Source organism: Fukomys damarensis, unplaced genomic scaffold, assembly GCF_012274545.1.
Source record: "Fukomys damarensis isolate Sample0158 unplaced genomic scaffold, DMR_v1.0_HiC HiC_scaffold_24, whole genome shotgun sequence".
NCBI classification, from domain to species: Eukaryota; Metazoa; Chordata; class Mammalia; order Rodentia; family Bathyergidae; genus Fukomys; species Fukomys damarensis.
The window spans coordinates 51,104,752-51,126,960 of record NW_022900936.1 but is presented as its reverse complement, the minus strand read 5'-3'; the positions used below and the strand labels follow the sequence as shown (position 1 = coordinate 51,126,960).

At 35.0% G+C, this 22,209-nt stretch overlaps 1 long non-coding RNA gene across 1 annotated transcript in view; it reads left to right on the top strand.

Annotated features, from left to right (window-relative positions):
• Positions 1-15,598, top strand: part of LOC104851520 — an 89,521-nt gene extending 73,923 nt beyond the window's left edge. Inside the window, exons 3-4 of the long non-coding RNA XR_777231.2 lie at positions 10,473-10,677; positions 15,411-15,598. This is a non-coding gene — a long non-coding RNA (uncharacterized LOC104851520). The remainder of the gene's footprint in view (positions 1-10,472; positions 10,678-15,410) is intronic.
• The last annotated feature ends 6,611 nt before the right edge of the window (positions 15,599-22,209 follow it).

Genomic DNA, 22,209 nt, shown 5'->3' with positions numbered 1-22,209 from the left:
TGTGGGCAAAATGAAGACAAACTTTCTTCTAGGGTGTAACACACATGGTCTGTATCTCACTGCCAATGGAGTTCTTGTTCCTACTGAAGTTTCCTAAGCCAGGTATTTACAGACTTCATTCTTGTCAGGGTTTTGGTCTTCTTGGCTTTGAGAAGAATCTCCCACAACCTCAACTGAAAGTATTCTAGGCTTTCTGTAGCTAGAATCTCCAAATCTTGACAAATTGGTCCTACAAACTACCTTCCAAGGCTTTAGAAGTACATGGTCAGTTGTATTCACCATAGTCATCCCACTGCTCTGGTACTGAAATCTGTTTTAGACACTTTAATATCACTGAGACAAAATAGTCAACTCCCTCAACTTCAAGGAAGAGATATTTGTTTGGGCACATTTTTCAGGCCACTTTCAGCAAGCCTCAGGGTGGAAATAGTTGGTGAAGCACAGTAGAGGAAAAGGTGCTCAACTCATGGTGCCTAGGATGTACAAAGAAGAAGGAAGACCCAAGGTCAAGAACCAACTCTTCTGGGCCACTTCCCCAGTGATTTACCTCCACCCAAGTTCCAAGTCCCAACATTCATGGATGAGTCCACTGATAAGTTTTGTGCCCCTGTGATCCAAACCCCTTCAACATATATGAGGAGTTTGGGGGCTATTTACGATGCCCTAATACAAGGGTTATCTCAATGCCCTGCTATGATAAGGTTAAAAAAAAAGAGCATAGATTATATTCTCAGGAAGAACTAAATTCCCTTCTTAGTGCCAATAGCAAAAGTATTGAAAAATCTTCTGAATTTCATTTTTTTCTATAAGCAAAACACTTCAAATGTGAAAGAGGAATCAGATTAATATATTATATAATTCTGCATTTTTACCCCATTCAAAAGGCACAAAGTTCTTGGCACACAAGTCTTCATTTATTCATCTTGTGATCATGGCGGATTTGTACTAAGCTTTATAGTTTCTATCTGAGTTGTGATCTAGCTGCAAAATTCTCAATTAAGTGTTCATACTGATTGACAGTGATGACAATGTAGAAAATGCATATGTGATTTGGGGCTCTAAGCCTTTTTTATCTTTTCTAATCAATTATTGTTTATTGCTAATAGTTAATAAACACACATGTACATGTGTTTATCACAGTGTTAATTTCTCATATGATTTAATTTTAGAAATTTTGGTTTTCATATACACAGCAGAATATAGAATAAATCATTTTCCAGGCAAAATTCTATTTGAGTGGCAGTAAGTATGAACTGGCAGAAAAAGATATGTACAAGAAATTATTTGGCAGAATAATAGTTTCCTATAAAAGCACTCAAAAGCACTTTTACAAATTGTATTTTATAGACAGTAAATAAATGAGAAAAGATTTTCATGAGAAAATAATCTCATGATAAAATAAAACTTTGCATTTAATCAAGCTGCTTTTTTTTTTCTGCCAAGAATTCTCATAAGGAAGAAGTGGGTGTTATTTTTCCACAGATAGTTCTTCATGGAGAGTTTTCTTAATGTTTTCATCAGGATCACTGTAGCACTAGGAATGATATGCAGTACTGCATTATACCATCCAGTCTCAATTTTTACTGCTGGATGATCACTTTAATAATTTCTGCCTGTGCCATACAAGTAAAATATTTAAAAAATCATTTTGCATATTAATATTTTAGAAAGTGCCACTGATGGGAGTATGTCATTGAGATGTAGAATTGGGGCATTTGCTGTATTTGTCTGTTTTCCTTGGAACACATTTTTATTTTATGCAAAATTAATTCCAATTGGTGTGTAGATTACTATGTGATAAAGTGTTAGTTGAGCCATTTATTGTAAAAGTACATTTATTTTTTAATATAAGGTATTCATGCCCAAAGGAAAAAATGAAAAACAGAGATAAATAAGAAATTTTAAAAATAATATTTAAAAAAATTATTTTAGGAAATTATCTCCATTCTTCCAGTTAAGTACCACTAAAATCTCCTCTTGTTCCCTCCATCTCTTCCCACTTGAAAAAAATATATCTCCATACTTAGTATCTTTCATTTTGCTCTATAGTTATATTTGGATTTCTTTAATAAGAACAATTATGCATTATTTAAGCTTGTGTCACTGATTCATTTTACTTAACATTACGGTCTCAAAGTGCATCCAATTTCCTGCAAATGGTTTATCCTTCTTTATTGCAGAATAGATTATAATTATGTATAAATACCACAATTCCTTTGTCCATTCATTTATTCAGGAACATATAGGCCATGCCCAAGATTCAGCTATTATGAATTGTGCTGCTGTAAGTATGATATGCACGTACCATTGTAGTACATCTTTAACTGTTTGGGAGAGATACCCAGAAGGGGAATAGCTGAGTTAAATGGAACTCTTTTTTATTTGGTACCGGGGATTGAACTCATGTCCTTGAGCTTGCAAGGCAGGCCACCAAACCGCTGAGCTAAATCCCCTGCCCTAAATGGAACTTCTAATTTCAGGTTTTGAGAAATTTCCATTCTGATTTTCATAGAGGTTGTACTAGTTTATGTTCTCAGCAACAGTGTGAAAGGATTCCTGTTTTTTGTACAGTCTCTCCCACATTTGATATTAATTGATGTCTTTATGATAGCCATTCTTTCTGGAGATGAAATCTCAGTGTTCTAATTTGCATCGCTCTGATGGCCAATTATATTGAATATTTCCCATATATTTATTGGCCATTTGTACTTCTGAGAAATATTTATTCATTTTGGTTTCCTATCAGGATTTTTTTATTTGGGGGGGTCTAATGTTTTGGGGGTTTTTTTGTTTTGTTTTTTTAGAAGACAGGGTCTCACTATGTAGTCGAGACTGAATTGGAACTCACTATGTAGCCCAGGCTGGTCTCGAACTCACAGCAATCCACCTGCCTCAGCCTCCCGAGTGCTGGGATTACAGGCATGTGCCACCATGCCTGGCTTTTTGGTTTTTATATATTCTAAATATTAATCCTCAGTCCGAGGTGTAGCTGACAAAATTTTTTTCCCATTCTGTAGGTTGCCTCTTCACTCTGTTGATTGTTTACTTCACTGTGTCAAAGCTTTTTGCTTTGCTATGATCAGATTTGTTGATTCTTTGTCCTATTTCTTGTACCATTGGAGTTCTGCTCAGAAAGTCCTTGCCTTTGCCTATATCCTCAAGAGTTTTGCCTATTATATCTTCCAGCAGAATAAGTGTTTCTGCTTTACCATTTAGACCTTTCATCCATTTGATTTTGGTTTACTACATGGCAAAGTATATGCTTCTATATTAAATCTTTTGCATTTAGGTAACCCGTTTTCCCAGTACTATTCATTAAAGAGGTCATCTTTCCTCCAACCCTGTTTGCCAAAGATCAAATAATTGAATGTGCCTGGGTGTTTTCTGCATCCTTTCTTCTGTTTCTTTGATCAGCATGTCTGTTTGTGCTCCAATACTATGTCATTTTAACCACATTAGCTTAGTATATCCTCAAATCTGATTGTGGTGTCTTTTACTTTGCTCTTGTTACCCAGCATTGTTTTGCTTTTCTGAGTGCTTTCATGTTCTATATGGATTTAGGATTGTTCTCTCTAGTTCTGTGAGGAATGCTGTTGTTATTTTGATCGGGAGTATATTAAATCTGTGCATCAATTTTGGAAGTATGGCCATTTTCATTATATTGATTGTATATACATAGGAACATGGAATATCTTTCCATTTACTGATGTCCTCTTTCATTTAATTTTTCAGAGTAAAGTAGATTTTCTTGTACATATCTTTATTTTCCTTGGTTAGGTTGATTCCTAAGCATTTAATTGATGCTATTTTGAATGGTTCTAATCACAGATTCTTTTGCTACAGTGTCTAGCTCACTTTGTTTTCTTGAGGCAAGGAAGAAATATAGAGGTCTTAATAAACCAACAGTCATGCCTTAGGGAAAAAAGCTATAGTAAATACTCAGAATTTCTTTCCTTGCTCAGTCAATTTTTTAAGTGAATAGAAAAATACAAAAAGCAGTGTAATTCACTGCATTTTGGCTGCCTATTTAAAATTTAAAAACTCAATATCTGAGCTAAATGGGTGTTCTTAATAATGCTATTTTTTTGTACTGAAAAGGATTGTCCAGGCTTAAAATTATTTATAAATAAGCAAGCCAGAGTTATTAGTTAACAGAAGTTAGGAATATACAGAGTAACTGCAACTTAAAGAAGGAGCTGCAGAGAAGAATCCAGGATGCCATAGGATTTTTAAAATAAAAGAAGTGATATAGACTAGCTTAGTAGCATGAAGAAAAACATTTTATTTTTAATCAAAATCTGTGCTATCAATCTTCAAGTAACTTCTATTAAAAAAAAAAACCACAAAGACAATTTACCCATCTGTAAAGGAAGTTTCTGCCTAGGGATTTAGAGATAAAGACAATTTCCTATTTCAGTGAGTAGTGCATTTTTCTAAAACACTTTGAATCAAAATATCAGGAGAGAATTTAAGAGAACAAGAATTTCTGAGAAACACTGGACATGTACTATATTTTAGTGATTATCATCAAGGACATTGGGTCCCACAGGTTTGTCTCTAAAAGATGTGAGAAAGCAATGAAAGTAATATTAGCTCATGTTAGGAAACATGAATACCCCCAAGTCCGTCTTCAGTTCAAATTTGAAATCTCAGATGACTGGATCTATGATTATTTTGCATGTAAACAGATGTTGGACTAGAAAATAATTAAGAACTGATCTGAAAAGATAAAAACTAGAAAATAAATGCTTAAAATGGTCTTGATGTTGATATATTTAATGATAAAAACAATAAAGCAGGCCCCAGTTGATATTTCAGTTAAATATCAAAGTTTTTTTTTTCATAGTTTAAAATGCTCAGGACAAATCTCTTTAAAATGTCACCAGTGACAGCTTTGTAAAGCTGTTTGAACCTATCATCCTTGAGAAATGTTAAACACTGATGGTTTTCAAGAAAGCAAATGAGTTTTCTTGAATTTAATGAGAAATTTTGGTGTGTTTTTTTACATGAACACATCACTACGTAGAGGTCACATTTTTAAAGTAAAAGCAAGAATTGTGCCAATTTGTCTCTAAAAAAAGAATACGGGGAAATAAAGAGATATAATAAATCAGTGAACAAAGAGATGCCTGTGATCAGAAATACTGGAAAAGAAGAACTGAGGAATCAGGAGTGGACAGATGTCGATACTGACAGACTCTCACAGTGTGTACTGCCATTACAAACCAAGAGTGAGTATAGGATCCTGGGTTATACAACTGTGAAACACATTCCCTTTCACTTAAACTATAGAACAAAAGTTGTCATATTTTTATCATTACAATTGGATCACTTTAGTTTAATATTTGTGCTGTGATTTAGATGTAAGGTGTCCCCCAAAAGTCTCATGTGTTTAAAAATGATTGGATCATGGGGTGAGGGGTGCTATACTTATCAGTGATTAATCCACTGAAACTTTCAGAGCTGTTAGGAGCTGGGGCCTGGTCAGAAAAGGTGAGTCACAGGTTTATCTCCCTCCTGGGATCTTCTTTTTACTTCTTTTTCTTTACTGCCATGGTGATGTAAGTGTGCCCTTCCTGCCTTGGAGCTAGCCAGTTATGGACTAAATCCTCTCAAGAGTGTGAGCCAAAATAAACCTCTCCCCCTTTGAATTGTGGGTGCAGAGGATCTCCAGTGATGAAAAAGTAACTAAGACAGATTCTCTGAGATTTTCCTCCTTTTCTATTCGTGTTGGGTACTTTTTGCTTTGGGCTATGTAACGCACTGAAAAATTTAACCCCTCTTTTCTCTCGTCCTTCTTTCTCTTCACATATAGATGATTTCAAAGCACATGAATCAAAGTTCTTGGATAAAATCTATCTCACACCTTTTCTTTGATACTATTCTCTATCTCCATGAATGCTTCTACTCATTTCAGAAAGTAAATGAGGTTTCAATTTTGCATTACTGTTTTTCCAATATGACTGCTAGATATTACACTAATCCTTTCCATTTAACCAAAAGTAATTTTGCCCTGTTATTTTCCTTTCTTATTGATTGAAAATCACCCCAAATCATTGTTTTATTGCACATTCATCTTAATTTGGGAAATGTTCTTAATTGTGAAAATAGCAAAAACTATGTAGGAAATAAGGAATAAAGTTGATACCTTTTAAAAGTCTTGAGATTTTTCAGCTTCATAGTAATTTCTAACTTTTTAATATATTGTACACAATTAAATAATCAACTAGACATATCCTGCTTATAGCTCTTTTGGATTAAAATAAATTAAGGCAGAAAGGAAATACAACTTAATTGGTCTTAGATAAGTTGTTGCACTGTTACTACAACAGTTCTCTTGGAATTAGTAATCATAATTATGCAAATATTAATTAGGTAATTATTGTTGCGAAATTTTTCTTGACTTATGAGGGGAAATCCATTGGCACAATCAACCATATCATGCTGTTTCAGAAACTTTAAGTCAGAAAAATTTTAAGAATAACTTGTAACGTTGCTTTATTATTTACTGGAATAGAATCCTCAAGCATCTAACAAAGTAAAAGTCTGAAAACACTCTTTGCTTCAATATTTAATCTTTGTAGTTTTCAAAGAACTTCTCTGACTTGTCAGAATAAGAATGGTGTAAGGAAGGCGTGTCATCATGCCTGGTCATATTCTACCAGAGTAGACACTAATAAGACTCATGAATTAGTGGTTCTTTGAAGAATAAACTGATAATTTTTGTCTTAACTCATTAATGTTGTTTTTAGCTATCTTTTTTTGTACTTCTGATCTATAAAAATCACAGAAGGGGGATAACAATAAATATTTGTATTGTAACACATTATGTTCATTCTTAGAAATTAACATATTCTGTAAAATGGAGTAGTTGTCAAGGGAAAGAGTTAAGTAAAACTTTTAAATTCACCACAATACTAACTAATAAAATAAAAAAAAAATCAGTATTTCAAGAAGAGCGTGGTGTCACTAGAAGTTACCTCAGAAGATTGAGCAGATGGTTTATAGAAATGAAAGAAACTGACGTGAATCTCTGAACCAGTACAGTCTTCAAGACGGACAGTTTCAAGAAGAGCAACCTGATCTGAGGTTGAATGAACCTTGCAACGTGGAAGGCTGGTTACCTCTTGCAAGTGAATCTGGGTTTTAAGTCATACATTTTTAATTTGTTGCAAGTCTAATATAAACCAGTTTATAATCTTTCTGGTTCCTTTATCAAAGATATAAATAATTTTTAAATAAATTCATATTTTTAGCTGTCTGAAAATTGTATTTTGATAATTTTGGGGTTCCACAAGATGTTCGAGAGATGTTCTGGAGATCACAAAACTGTGCCACCTAGGAAGCCGATATTCACTGTAGTTCATTCAGAAAATTCCAAAAATAATTTTACCATCAGCAACTCAGTTTTTCTCTTCTCCTATTCTGCACTTTTGTGAGCTTTTTGGGTCCTTGTTTTAGTATCACATAGAAGTTGTTTCTTAATGTGGCAGCCATGTTTGTGAATTTGGGTATATGGTCCATTTGCTCATCTTTTTCAGGTAAAGACCTATTCTTTTGGGTAACGGATGACAGAAAAAAATTTTCAAATATGACTACCTCTTACTAAAAAGTAAAAAGGCTCTTTGCACTGTAGACTTTGTGAGTTTTTGCTTTCTGTATTCATTTTAGTCCATGGCCAAGGGCATGATATTTAAACTGTAAGCTAATTCTGTAAATATGAAACACCTTTATCTCTCATTTTGTATATGAAATATTCTACTTCTAGAGAAATAGATAAATTGGGTGCAAAAATACTTTAAATAGAGAGATGTTCAAAGAATTTACAAAAGTCTAACATGAGAACATAAGATTTGCTAGAAAATAGAAAAAGTAAATAATTAATGCTTTAGATATGGTTTCCTTAGAATATTTTTCATAGAAATGCCAGTTTAAAAGAATTTACACACACACATACACATACACATACACACACACAGTGTGTTTCATACTTAAAATAAATCCTTGATAATTCTGACTGGCTTGACAATTTTCATTTAAAATTATCTCTGACTTTTCCCTGATTTTATCAGTATGAATTTTTTTTCTCATTGAGTTTATTAGTACTTTTTAGCTATACAGTACAGTTACATTCATCACTGTGACCATGTACTTTTACATGACAGGTCTTGCTTCTCATTTTTTCCCCATACCCCTGCCCTTCCTTCACCCCCTCCTCCCTTCCCCGTTTATAAAGACTTTGTTTCCAGTTTTTCATTTTCTCATATTTTTTCTTTTCCCTTATTTTCTTTCCCCTATCCTTTCCATTTCCCCTACACCTTTAGCCCTTTTCTTCCTACTTCACATTGTCAGTTAGACCATTTGGATCTTATTTACTATCAGCATAAATTTTATTCAAACTTCTTATACTGGTATACTGATAAGATGAATAGCCTTATTTCCACAGATATTTAATAATTTAACAAATAAAACCCATTCTGATAAATTTAAAAATAATTGCCAATTTCTATAACCATAATTACCTTTTTTGATGTGAAAATTAAAATGTAATTTTCAGAATCCATGTAATTTAAAGATTTTTAAATTACATTAAATTATACTATAGAAATATAAATTTCAGTACTTATATACTGCTTGGGAAAGATAGAAAATATATATATTTACAAGGTATGGTTTTAATATGCACATATATACATATGACATAAATGTCATATATCTATGTGCCCTGGTTTATTATTTGTGTACTTTATAGACTTGGTCTACCTGTGTGGTAAATACTATGATACACAGCTCCTCTGCTTAGAATAAATTACTTATTCATCCATGGGCAAAGGATACTATAAGATAAAGTCCTTAACCTGCCTGGAAAAGCACCTCAGCTAAAGAAACCCGAGTCACTCATAGTCATGCCTCTTTCCAGGTGATGCTTGTTTCCAGGAAGTAGACAATATGAATGTATGAAGGTTCTTTGCATCAATTTGAAACAATTCTGAATGACTGCCCAATCTTAAGAGGTATGTTTGTCTAATGTTTCCATACGGTTAGAATTACAACTCTCTTTCCCCCTTGAACAATAATTCTTTGCTCTTCCTTCTTTCCTTTCTGTCCCTTAATCATATATCAAATTGACTGATTAAGAAAAGCCTAGCAGATTAGTAAAGCATAGTTTCGGTTGTTTCTGTGGATGACTGACATGTAGGCCACCAAAATGAGAGAAGAAGAGCGACTTTGGATGTGGGAGGCACCAACCAATAGGGTAGTAAAAGGTAAGGTACAAAGGTAAAGAAAAAAGCATGCTCATCTCATAGCCTCAGGGGACACCAAGGCAAATTTTTAGAAAAGACACATTAAAACGCATGTTTATTTATTTATTTGGAAGCAGGGATCAAACATGGGACCATGAGCTTGTGAAGCAAGTAGCTGCCCCACTGAGCTAAGTCCCCTGCCCCTCCCATATTTATTTTTAAAGAATATTTCTATTAATTATTAATTTTAACTTTATGAGTTTTGTTATATTAAACAAGGTACACTTCACAGGAAAATAAAATATTAAAATTTTAATATGTAATGAGTGTTTAGAATAAACATTTTCTACATCAACTCTGCTTACTAAATCTAAAAAATAATGCTTACTAAATCTAGAAAATAACAGCAGAAATGAATTACTATGTGAACTATAATGAAAATACAAGTAAACCTCTACCACAAAAGTAGTCTTTACTTCAATTATCACACCTAAGGCAGTTTTCACACAATACCAGCATGTCCCATACACAAGTATCGCTTATGCAGAGAACACAAGTGTTTTGTTTTCCTGTCTTCTTTGGTAGGATGTACTTCACAATTTGCTGGTTTCCTATTTTTTTAGAAGGTTCTTGTGATGTTTCACCTGTCTGTTCACAGGTGTGCTCCATAATTCTTTTTGAAGGGTTCTTTGGGCAGATACATGCTGTTCTTTCTCTGTTGTAATTGATTATTTGTCAATTACAGCCCCAATCTTTTAAGAAAATTTCTCCGCGATATTTTATGCTTGATTTTCTTTGTAAACTATGAAAATATGTATTCCTCACATGTTTAAGATCAACACTGGCTAACTCATCAACAACATCTACTCTGCCTTTACATTTTATTATAAAATGTGACCATTTCTGGCTTCATTTGTTTTGAGGATTCACTGTAAATCTTTTTTGTTAGTCTGTTTATTTGTTTTCAGACAGAGTCTCTCCATGTAGACCAAGCTAGCCTTGAACTCACTATGTAGCACAGGCTGACCTTAATTTTACTGGATCTCTCCTCCCTCAGCCTTCTGAGTGCTAAGATTATAGCTGTGCACCACCACTCTCAGCCTCATTATGACTTATTGTGATGATGGTGTAATGTTGACAGTATATTAATATTACTTTGTTTTTCTTCACCATAATGTAGTCTAGGATTTATCATCACCTTTGGACATTGGTATCAATTTTTTTCAGCCTTCCAATGTGGATTTGCATAAAACACCAGCTACTGTGCCTTGAGGTCTTCCACAACAGACTGCTGCCGCATCTTGGTCTGAAACTTCCATCTTCTTGGACTGAACAGCTACTGGATTTTCTGGCTCTCCTTCTCCCCACAGCCATTGTGGATTCTTTTAATTGTGACTCCACAGACACCATTGGGGACTCTTTTTCTAATCTGGTAAGCCTACCTAATACATCCTTTCGCATAATTACACATTTTTTTTTCAATTGATTCTGTTCTCTAGTAAGCCCTAACTAATAATGTTCATCAGTATATAAGGATCTGTTCCCTGGGAAGTCCAGCCTAAAATACATTGCAATATGCATGTATGTATGCATCTATCTATCTACTTTAAGAAAGTATAGAGTGGGTGCATTATGTATATTTGTGAAATTTCTTATGTGAAATCCTTGTATGTGATAAGTTGTCAATTGTCTTCATTCTAGTTCTCTGAAATATTAATTTTAAGATATAAACTTTATGGGTAATTGTGGCTTTACTAGGATCAACAGTGACAAAGAAGTTTGACTGTATGTAAGGCTATGAGTTCTTTTTCAAGAGAAAATATGAGCTAATAGGTCTTAGAGAAACATGTGCTGATGTGCAGTCTGTCCTATGATAGGTCTTGAAAATGTCACAGAATTTCACTGAGGAAATGTCAATCAGCAATGTGAGGGAGATGCTTGGAAGGAGCTTCTGAAAACAGAGTAGAGAAAGAAATCTCTGATATCTTAGCAATCATTCAAGAAGGGTGACTTGTGTTAAAAGTAAACAAATCTTTCTTTTTTTGCAATTGCCATCAAAGAAGGGCTACTTGAGCAGCATTTATTTTCATAAGACAGGACACAAATGCAATTGTCTAAGGCTCTAGTTTTGGGTTGTTTTTTTTTTTTTTGCATTTTTCATGCAAATCCAGAATCTTGGTGCCATCACCTTCCTTATTGGAGTCAGTAACAATAATTTTATCACTTCTATTAGTCCAAGTTCCTTCATGTTATGATCTCTGCTTATTGTTTCCCCTTACGCTATTTGGGCTCCTCTGTTTGTCCCATTCCCTGAAACTCAGCCCACAAACCACATAGGTAGTTTCTGACAGTGGAACACTGTGCCCTTGTTCCAAGAGACATCAAATTTGGTTATGAGGGCAGGCCCTGCAGACACCCCAGTCCTTTCATGTACACTGCCACTTCCAACTGTGCCTCCATGTAATTTTCTTTCCTCACCTATAAAATTGAGAAGAATGCTCATACCTACTTCATTTAGTTATAACAAATATTCTTTGGGGCTCTATTATTTGGTAGTTGATGACATTTCTATTTAGGGACTCTTCTCCATTTTGCAACTGAATATGTTAGTGTGTAAGCATATTAAAGGTGTGTATTTAAAGGATAGATATTTCAAATTCTATGTTATGAAATTATATGATTAAAAGTATTTATTTAGTAGAATACTTATACATATAGATCATGCCATAATTGTTGAGAAATTAAAGAAAATGTTACTTAAAATGTTCTTGTTAGTTAGAGACAACATGGATGCCCAAAAATGTTTCTAGAAATTGTGTTATTGAACAGCAGAAAAATGTATGTGAATTTATTTTTTCTTTTGCTCTGAAGCAAGAAGTCTCTTTTCTTTGAGCTGGAATAGCTCAGTCCAGGGAGAGCACATGTTTTCTGGAATTCTATGGTAACCATGCCGAGGATGGGCTGACCCACGTGAGGAGATTGAGGGGCCCATTCACATTCACTGGCTGTTCCTATCACTGAGGTGACTACCATGTGCTCAGCAGTGCTTTTGTGTCCTGATCTCCCATTAACTCCTGAAAGCTCACAAGAAGCCTTTAAAAAGCACATATTTATTTTCCCAGGGATTAATGCCAACTCTCTTTGTCTAAGTAACAGACTTTGCATTGTGAATTTAAACATACTGAGCATTAGTTAATTGCAATAATGCATGCCAACATTGTGACTGTCACAGTTTGGGTTTAAAATGTCCCCCCACATTCATGTGCTAAGGGCTTGGTTGCCAATTAATAGGCTTTTTGAGCTATAAAGGTCTAACTTTTTCAAATAGTTTAACCTGTTAATGAGATCCTAATTTGATAGCATTATGGGATGGGGTCTAGTTCAAGGGAGTGTATTTCGGGAAATGTATCTGTTCCTCAATCCATTCTTTGGTTTTCTTCTCTGCTTTCTGTCTTCCATGAGGTGAGCAACTTTCCTATTCCCTGCCTTTTTTGGCATGATTTTTCTGCCTCATCACAAACCTAAAAGCAATGGATTCAGCTACCTGTGGACTGAAACTTCTAAAACTGTGACCCAGAATAAGTCTTTCCTACCTTAAATTGTTAATCTTAGGCATTTTATCACAGCAATAGCAGACTGAATAACACATTAATACTCACTTCAATCACGTCATTTGTCTGATGAACTGATTTACACTCAGCCTCCCCGGGTAGCTTTTCTCCTTTATCTACTTAAAAATGACATCTTTACATAATCCTCCAAGTGCTTACTGTTGCCACACCCAAAATGAAAATATTTATTTGGACTTCTTTATCTGTATCTGACTATTTGATAGTTGTGGTGAAGAGCAATAAAACAAAAGTAAGAAAATGTTTTACATGAAATTTTTCCTCTTTTGACACTTAATTTGTTGTCACACATTGACTACAAAACCATCAGTGTAATATTCAAAATTCCAGAACATTCTGGGCATTTGTTTGTTTTTCTCGCGTCTTCATGTCTTTCCCTGACAAAACAACACTGTCTCTTGCACTTTTCATCACATATAATTTTTCTTTATTGTCATATACCGGTAGGAAAAAAGTTAAACATGCACTTGTTAACAAAATAAACTGCTCCAAGTTTGATATATATTTATATCTAAAAATATAAATTGTCAACAAATCACTTGGTTCTTTTCTGCTCAGTCAACAAATAAATATATATGCATCAATTTTGTCATTCTTTTAAAAATATTCACACTTGAGTCTTGATCTGATGTGCCTATATTCCTTCAATATCTAAGAAATACTTTGTCTCTAAATTTTTTCTACATTCTTTTATTCGGTATCGCTAATGTGATTTCTTACTTAATCTTAGTCACTTCTTTGCTTAAAAACTGATAATGCCTATTATTTTCTTACCACAAAAACAAACAAAAAAAAGCATCATCAAAAACTGAGCTAGCTCTGACTAGTGAGATATGGGAAAAAATGATGTGCTCATTTCCATTCCTGGACCCCAAAGCCTCAGTTTTCGTAACTTTCTCATTTTGGAACAAAATATCTGATACCCACAAATTTGTTTTAGCCTAGTTTATAGAGATTTCAACACACAGTAATCTGGCTCCAAGGCAGGGTGATGTGACAGAGGGATATCACAGAGGAGAAACAGTCCATAGCAGGGTAGGCAGAAAAAAACAGCCAAGCTGCCTTTCATCTTTCCTGTTTATGCCATCCATACTATAAATTTATTGGTTGGTGCCATCCACACTCAGGCTTGGGCTTCCCAATTTCCACTTCCAGAAACATTGTAAACCAATCAGTGGACTAATCCTATTATTGTGCTTCCTGAATATCTATATTCATTCACTCTAGATCTAACCTTGCCCAAAAAGTCCCATCTATGAGCACATGAGGCTTTGAGGGGACATCTAGATACAAGCTACAATAACCTCTCCACCATTTGCCACATATCATCTGTCTTCTTAAGTGCTGGGTTCCAAAGCAGAACTTTATAGTGGTCAGCAATGAAAGAACCAATATAGTAAAAAGATTAGTGTGCCTTAATAACTTTGTGTTCCCAAATCCCACCCCTCCCATGAAACTCAGACTAAAGCAAGAAAAGAGAATACATTGTATGACAACAGTGAAACTTTGGGGACTGTTGAAGCAGCTAACTAGTTAGTTTAATAACCAATTATATATTATATAGTATTATATAGTATAGTATAGTATTGTATTATATAATTATAGTATAGTATTATGTTATATATGTATATATATATATATATATATAAAACGAATTATATAACACAATATTGTTAGTGTAAATCAAGATTAACAACCCCATGGAGAGATTAAAGTGTGGTTTATGGACTTTTGGTTTATAAATTTTATTAATTTCCTAATTGTGGCTTTTGAATGTCTTTTTATTTTCATAATACTTTAAACAAGTGATTTTTAATGTTGTTTTGAAGAATTCAGAAATGATATCTCATTAATGCATGCAACAAATATTTAGCATATATTATCCCAGGCACTGTGTTTATACAACAAAAGAAAACATTGTATCTTCAGCAAAGAAAGTAAATGAGTGGATTATATTACAATCTTTCCTTGAGCACCTTTGCTATCTAATTTTTATAATCAGCATAATACCTAACCACTATCTTTCCTCTCAGGATCCCAAGTGACTAAAGCTTTATTTTCAGGCCTTATCTAAGATGCACAGAATTGTTCTGCTGCCTGACTCTTCCTAGTGTTTGATAGTAATAAGAGAGTTTTTATTCCCAATTATGGATTTAGAAGGAAAATTTCTCTTCGTAAAATCTTACCCTTGTAAAAATTCCACATATTTTTTTTCAAGCACCCATATTCCAGGCGTTCCTTTTCATAACTTGAGCCCTTTGAGGGCAATACCATGGTAGAGTCCCTGTGGCACTGAATTTTGAATTTGGAGGACTAAATAAAAGAACTAAGTCCAGAGGAAGAAAATTATATATTTTTTGGGGGGAGTACTGGAGATTGAGCTAAGTCCTTGTGCTTGTGAGGCAGGTGGCGGAACCACTGAGCTAAATCCCCTGCCCAATCATATCTTTTTATATGAATCTATCACTAAATTAATGTGTAAATAATGACCGTTTTTTCTGTCAACCTTTTTTTTTCTCTCTCTCTCTTTTTGCAGCACTGGAAATTGAATGTAGGACTTCCACACTGAGCTGTTCCCCTAGCACTTTCACCAGGCTGGTCTGGGACTTCCCATTCTCCTGCCTCATTTTCTTCTGTGTATAAAATCAAGAGGCAACCTTTCACGATTATGAAATATGTGGCTATGCTTTCACGGCCTTTCTGATGTGTGGACACAAAGGGATACAGAAGGTGAGGCACATCAAGAAAGGCTGAGAGAGTATGGAGCAGAGTGGAAAGGTCCAGAAACTGGGCTCTCGTATTAACTCTAGAATCTGACTCAAAGTTTTAGGGAACGATCACCATAGGTACAATTGCACTGTTTGATTGCCCAAGTCCCTTTAATGAACTTGGTAAGGAGATGACACTTATATTGCATTGTCATGAGCTGTTTTCTTCCATGCGTGAAGTAAAGTACTCTGAGACATACTTTGAAGTCCTAAAGAAGACATAAAAACATATTTGATAAAGTTTTAGTGACTTGGGAAATGAGTAAGTGAAATAGCATCTACATTTAACCATTCCTTTGGAAAAACAGGGTGATATAACTGAGGCATAGTCTTAATTGCTAGGTCATAGTTTGCCATCTAGGCTTTTTATAAAATACAAGTAGAAAAGAAATAAAATTAATAGTGAGAAAGAAAGAGAAGTGAAGGGAGGAACGAGTGAAAGCTATTTATTAAATTAAGCAAACAAGTGATTAAAAAGTGAGAAGAGAATGATTTATAGGAAGGGATAGAGAAAGTTATGAAAGACATTAAAATGTTGATTGAATCAGCAAGGAAACATCCAAGATTGCAGTCAAGTAATTCTCTGACCCTTGTAACAGGATGTTGTAAAGATGTAGTACAGTAAACTTGCAGAGTTTCTCAGAGGGAAGCTGCTCTCTAGATAAGAAAGTCTTATTATTCTGCATTATTATTTTCCTTTCATGTTGGGCAGACATACCAGTGACAGTTGGAGTCTCCTTTCAGCCAAATAGCTCCCATATGCTACATAATGCTTCTGCTGATTAAAATCCTATGGAAGATTCAGGCTGTATCTGGAACAATAGCAGTCTGAATTCGATTTATCAGTCTTCTGGGGGAAGCAAAGATAATCAAATTTCCCCCTTCAGCAACATTGGTACCAAGCCATTTGCTGAGATGACAGTAGATGTGAGTCGCACATTTTCTGTTTGTACACCTGCTTCCTGTTAATCACAAGTTTCTGACATTCTGTGTGTGTGTATGTGTGTGTGTGTGTGTGTATGTGTGTATGATTTCCCCCTTCCTATTTACATCTTATAGGCTTTTCAGCTAAAGGCAGAAGTACTTCTATAAAAGCTACTTACAGAAACACACAAGAAAAATTAGGGAGATGTGTAGGGAGACAAAGTTATGGGAGATTTGAGGAAAACAAACTTTCATCAAAAATCTAGGTTCCAGTATGCTTTAAAATTTATTAATATGTGACCTGGACAAGTAGTTTGGCTCTCTGTGATTTGGTCTCCATCATCTGTAAAATGTATAGTGCTATCTACATCAGTGTTTGTAGATTAAATGACAAAATTTATGCTTGGCTGTGCCTTATGGAAAAATTTAGGAACTGGGAACAGCAAGTAGCTCTTTGCAGAAACATTCCCTTTGAACCTCTGCACTGAGACTCAATTAAATTTTTACATGCTTTCTAGCAGCCTAAAGCTGTTAGTGTTCTTGGGACAACCAGACCCCTTTTGTGTTCCTCTTTGGACAACCTCTGCAGTCTGTTCCAACCAAAAATTTATAATGTATCACTTTTTCTTAGTACACTTACTAAGAAAGGCTTATGATTGTGAATCCTTTTTCTGTTCCTTTGAGATGCATGTGTACCCCCTAGAACACAGGAGTGCCTTTTTCAGAACCCAAAGGCCATTTCTTTGAAATGTAATCATAGGAAGGATAGATTCCCTATCTTCCAGGCTCCTTTGAGAACACTGAATCCTAACTTCCATAACTGCCGGTGAGCAGACACACCTACTGACCAAATGTGTAATACTTCACTTGAGTCCCTGCTTTAAAACGCCAAGTCACTTCAGTGCGAATCAGAATGGAGCTCATCTCTTTCACCTACAATTACCATTAACTGCATAACAAGTCATTTAACTTTGGTTATATTTGGTAGAAGAGAATGGCATTTTGGTGACACCTACAAATGTGGCTGCACATCTCTTTTCATTGCATGTGTGCATATGTTTTCTAAAGTTGAGTTTTGTCAGGAAATGTCATGGTAAGAAATTAGGAAAAGGTGAGAAGTTTCTTTGTGTTTTGATCCTAGTACTGGGGTGGCGGGGGGGAAGCCAAGAGCTTTTTCTTTTGATGTACTGTGGATTGAATTCACAGTCTTCCCCCTGAGCTAATACCCTAGCACCTTTTGTTTCCTTTTATTTTGAGGTGGGATCTCACTAAGTCACTAAATTTCCTGAGTTGGGCTTCAGCTTGCTAGCTTTTGTTCATAAATTATAAAGGTCATAAATAACATTTAAAAAAGCTTTCATTGTTGTAATTTAAACTGAAATGGGATGTAAAATGGATCCAGCTTTAGGCAAGGCTAAGTTTAGGATGAAATATAAGGAAGAAAATTAGAATACTATTTCTTCTTCTTTCTCCTGCTAATACTGGACATGTGGTCTTGATCTACTGAAAATAGAAATTATAGACCAGGCTAAGAATGTGAGAATGCAGGAAAATCTTTTTAATTCAGACAGAGCGAGCTTGGGGCCTTAGCTTGAGATGAAGAAGGGAAGAGCAAAGGAGAAAAGTCAGGCTAGCCCTTCAACGAAGAAGGAAGCAACCTTTTTATTGGGTTTCTGGGGTGAGCTAAGGTCTGGTTGAACATTATCAACACATTTCATAATAAGATAGACATGAACCTTCTGGGAACCAGCAGTGGAATGCTATGGTTTAGATCTAAACTGTTCCCCAAAGACTTATGTGTTCAGAGGAAGGCCTGGTTAGAGGAAGCTGGTCTTGGGGCTGTGACCTGAAATATTCCTGTTCCTGGCTCCTCCCTTTGTTCGACTTGCTCCTTGCCACGGGTTGACAAGCTTTCTTCTGCCATGCCTTTGTGCTAAGCCACTTCTGCTTAGGATCCAGCAGGCCATGCATCAAAGCCCCCAGAACTCTGAGCTAAATCAAACCGCTCTTACTTTACCTTACGTTCAGTATTTTGTCTCAGTGATGGAAAAGTGATCGGTATAAAAGGCAGAGATGGCAAGCTTTATCCTGCTCAAGTGAAGCTCAGTGCTCTTTACCAAAGGCGGCCTCTAAAACAGGTCTGAAAGCTGCCCAATAAGTCATTCTGTGGTGGTAGAAATGCTCTGTACCGGATTCATCCAATATAAAAGTCATGTGTTACTACTGAGGATTTAAAGGGTAGCTAACAGAAACAGAAGAAGTGAATATTTTAGTTCAACTTGAATACATGTAAGTATAAAACACCACATGGTGACTACTAGTAGAGATCACAACTCTAAATCATGCTGCCTTTGCCTCTTAGTGTTTTCTTTTTTCTCTCAGACAGGCTGCCTCCATGTGATATCAGGATAGCTCCTGGAAGCTGCAGACTTCATGATCTCATTTTTATTTTAGTTTAGTGCATGGTGAGAGTCATGGCTCTAGTTTGTGATGTGTGGAAAGGTGGATTTTCTAGCACCGTTTATTAAAGAGGCTATCTTTCTTCCAGGATGGGTGTTTGGTCACTTGGTCAAAAATAAGGTGAACAAGTGTGTTTGGAGTTGTTTCTGCATGTTCTATTCTGTTACATTGATCCTCAGGTTGTTCTTTTGTTTTGTTTTGTTTTTTGTGCCAGTACCATCCTTTGTTTAAATCACAGTAGCTCTGTAGTATAATTTCAAGTCAGGGGTGGTGATGCTCCCTGTCTTGCCATTGTTGCCCAGAATTGTTTTTGCTATTGTAGGTCTCTTATGGGACCAAATGAATGTGAGGTATTCTATTGGTATTTTGATCAGGACTGTGTTAAATCTGTATAACAATTTTGGAAATGTGGCCATTTTCACTATATTGGTTCTTTCTACCCAAGAACACAGGACATCTTTCCATTTTCTGATATCTTCTTTGAATTCCTTTTCAGAGCACTGTAATTTTCAATGTAAAGATCTTTTCTTTTTTGTTAGACTGATTCAAGCATTTCCTTTTTTATGCTATTGTGAAAGGTGTTGTTTCCCTAATTTCTCTCTCAGTGGGTTTGTTTTTTATACAGACAGACTATTGAGTTCTGAGTGTTGAATTTGTATCCAGCTATGCAACTGAATTTGGTTATTAAATCTAGGAGTCTTTTGATGGAATTTTTAGGATCTTCTATGTGGAGTATCGTATCATCAGCAAATGATGATAATTTAACTTCTTCCCTTCCTATCTTGATTCCTTGTATTTCTTTCTCTTGTTTAATTGTTCTGGTTCATGTTTTCAGAACTATATTAAATAGGAATAGTGATAGTGTACATCTTTGTATTGTTCCAGACTTTAGATGGAAGCAGTCAATTTGTGACAATTTATTGTGATATTGGCTGTTGGTTTGCCATAGATAGCTTTTGTCAGGTTGAAATAAAGACCATTTATTCTAATTTTCTGTAGGGTTTTTACAATGAATGGGTGTTGCACTTTTTCAAATTATGCTTTCTGTGTCTATTGAGATGTTCATATAATTTTTGTCTTTGGCTTTGTTGATATTGTGTATTACATTTATTGATTTGCATATGTTGAACTATACCTGCAACTTTGGGATTAAAGATCTAAATATTAAAATAAAAACTCTAAATCTTCTTGAAGAGAGAATAGGTAAAGGCAAAGATTTTCTGAAGAAAAACCCAGTTGAATGGGAAGTATTACAAAGAATAAACAACTGGGATCTTACCTTATTAAAAAGCTTTTGCAAAGTGAAAGAATCACCAACAGAGTGAAGAGACAACCGATAAATGAGAAAAATATTTTGCCAGTTGCTCCTCAAAGGACTCATATCTAGAACTCATAAAAATAATACCCCCAAATTTAAATACTCAGTCCATAAATGAGCATCTGAAATAAACACACACTTTCAAATAAAGTACACATGGCTAATAATATTTGAAAAAACGTTCAACAACACTTTTCATTTCAGAGATGCAAATTAAAACAATGCTAGGATTCTGACTCACTACAGAAAGAACGGCTATTCTCAAGAAATCAACCAATAACAAATGCTGGCAGGGCTGTGGAGAAAAAAGAACCCTGCTCTATTCTTGGTGGGAGTATAGACTGGTGCAACCATTGTGGAGGTTAAATTTGACCCTGCTGTTTCCCTTCTTGGTATCTTCCTGAAAGAATGAAAAGCATAATAACACAGTGATATATGCATACCCATGTTTACAGCAGCAGAGTTTCTTATAGTTAAATCTTGGAAACAGCCCAGTTGCCCATCAAATGATGAATGGTTAAGTAAAATGCTTTTTAAAAAATACAATGGAAGGATAAATTTGAGACATTCTAAGCAAATGGATGCACCTTGAAACCATACTCTTAAGTGAAATAAACCAGACACACATGTTTAATTGTCACATTGTCTCTCTGGTGTGAGAAATCAAAAGGGTAAATAAAGATCAAAATGTATAATAGATATTGTGAAATAGGAAGAAAATATTCAAATAGGGTGGGGATCTAGAGGGGAAGGAGGGAGAAAGCAAGAAAGGAAAAAGAAAAACATCAAGAATAGAAGGAAAAATGGAAACAGTTTTTATAAATGAGGAGGGGAAAGGGGTTGAAGGAGGAAAGAGGAATGAGAAAAAAGGAAGCCAGATATGTCATGTACAGATATAAATTCTCCATGCTGAATGTAGTCATTATGTATATCTAAAATGTACCAGCAGGGCTGGGGATTTAGCTCAGTGGTTCAGCTGCCTGCCTTGCAAGCGCAAGGACCTGAGTTCAATCCCCGGTTCCAAAAGTAAAATGAAATAAAATAAAATGTACCAATATACTTAATTAATTTTAAAAACTATGCTTTCAAAGAAAGAAAGAAACTCTCTTTTCCTTAAGCGGCCCCTGAAAAGGATTCTAATGGGCCTTGCCCAGGTAAATCATTGTGTGGGAGAGGGTGAGCACTTTTATGTCCTGTCTGAGTCATATCCTATTGTGAGCCATTAAATCCCCTGACATTCTAGAATTGTTTTGATTTCAGAAGGAACAGTTGTGGTTAAGAATTGTGATTAAGAAACAGAAGGGCCTTGTGAGAAATGGCTGTTAAATAAAAATTATGGGAAGGTGTTGTTTCTCCATTAGGCTTCAAACCAGAATAAAAATCAGAATAGTCTCTCATTCTAAAATTCCACATCACAAAGCAGAATCTAAATTGTTATCTAGCCTTCTGGGAAATCAGGAGCTAATGATAACAATATTTGCCAAGTAGATTAATTTTCATCACCATAATAATGAAATCTCTTTTTCCTAAATACTTGCAAAAAGGTAATCTGAAGTAACCTAATATTAGCCAATCCGTTATCCCTTTATTCTGTCTCTGTATCCCTACCTTGTAAAGAAAGTAACTTTGCAATCACCAGCCTTGCTTTGGTTTGTTACTTATAAAATGTGACCATAATAGAAATGGTAATGGTGCACTTAAGATACCTTATTTGGGAAATTCGTAAAGTCTTTGCTTTACAGAGGATGAATATAGCAAAAAGGAGTTAAAATTAGATTTTGTTGTGATGTGGTTGGTAGTGACAACTAGTAGAAGGCTGTGCATACAGTAGAAAATTAAGTACTCTATTATTTAAAGAGAACAAC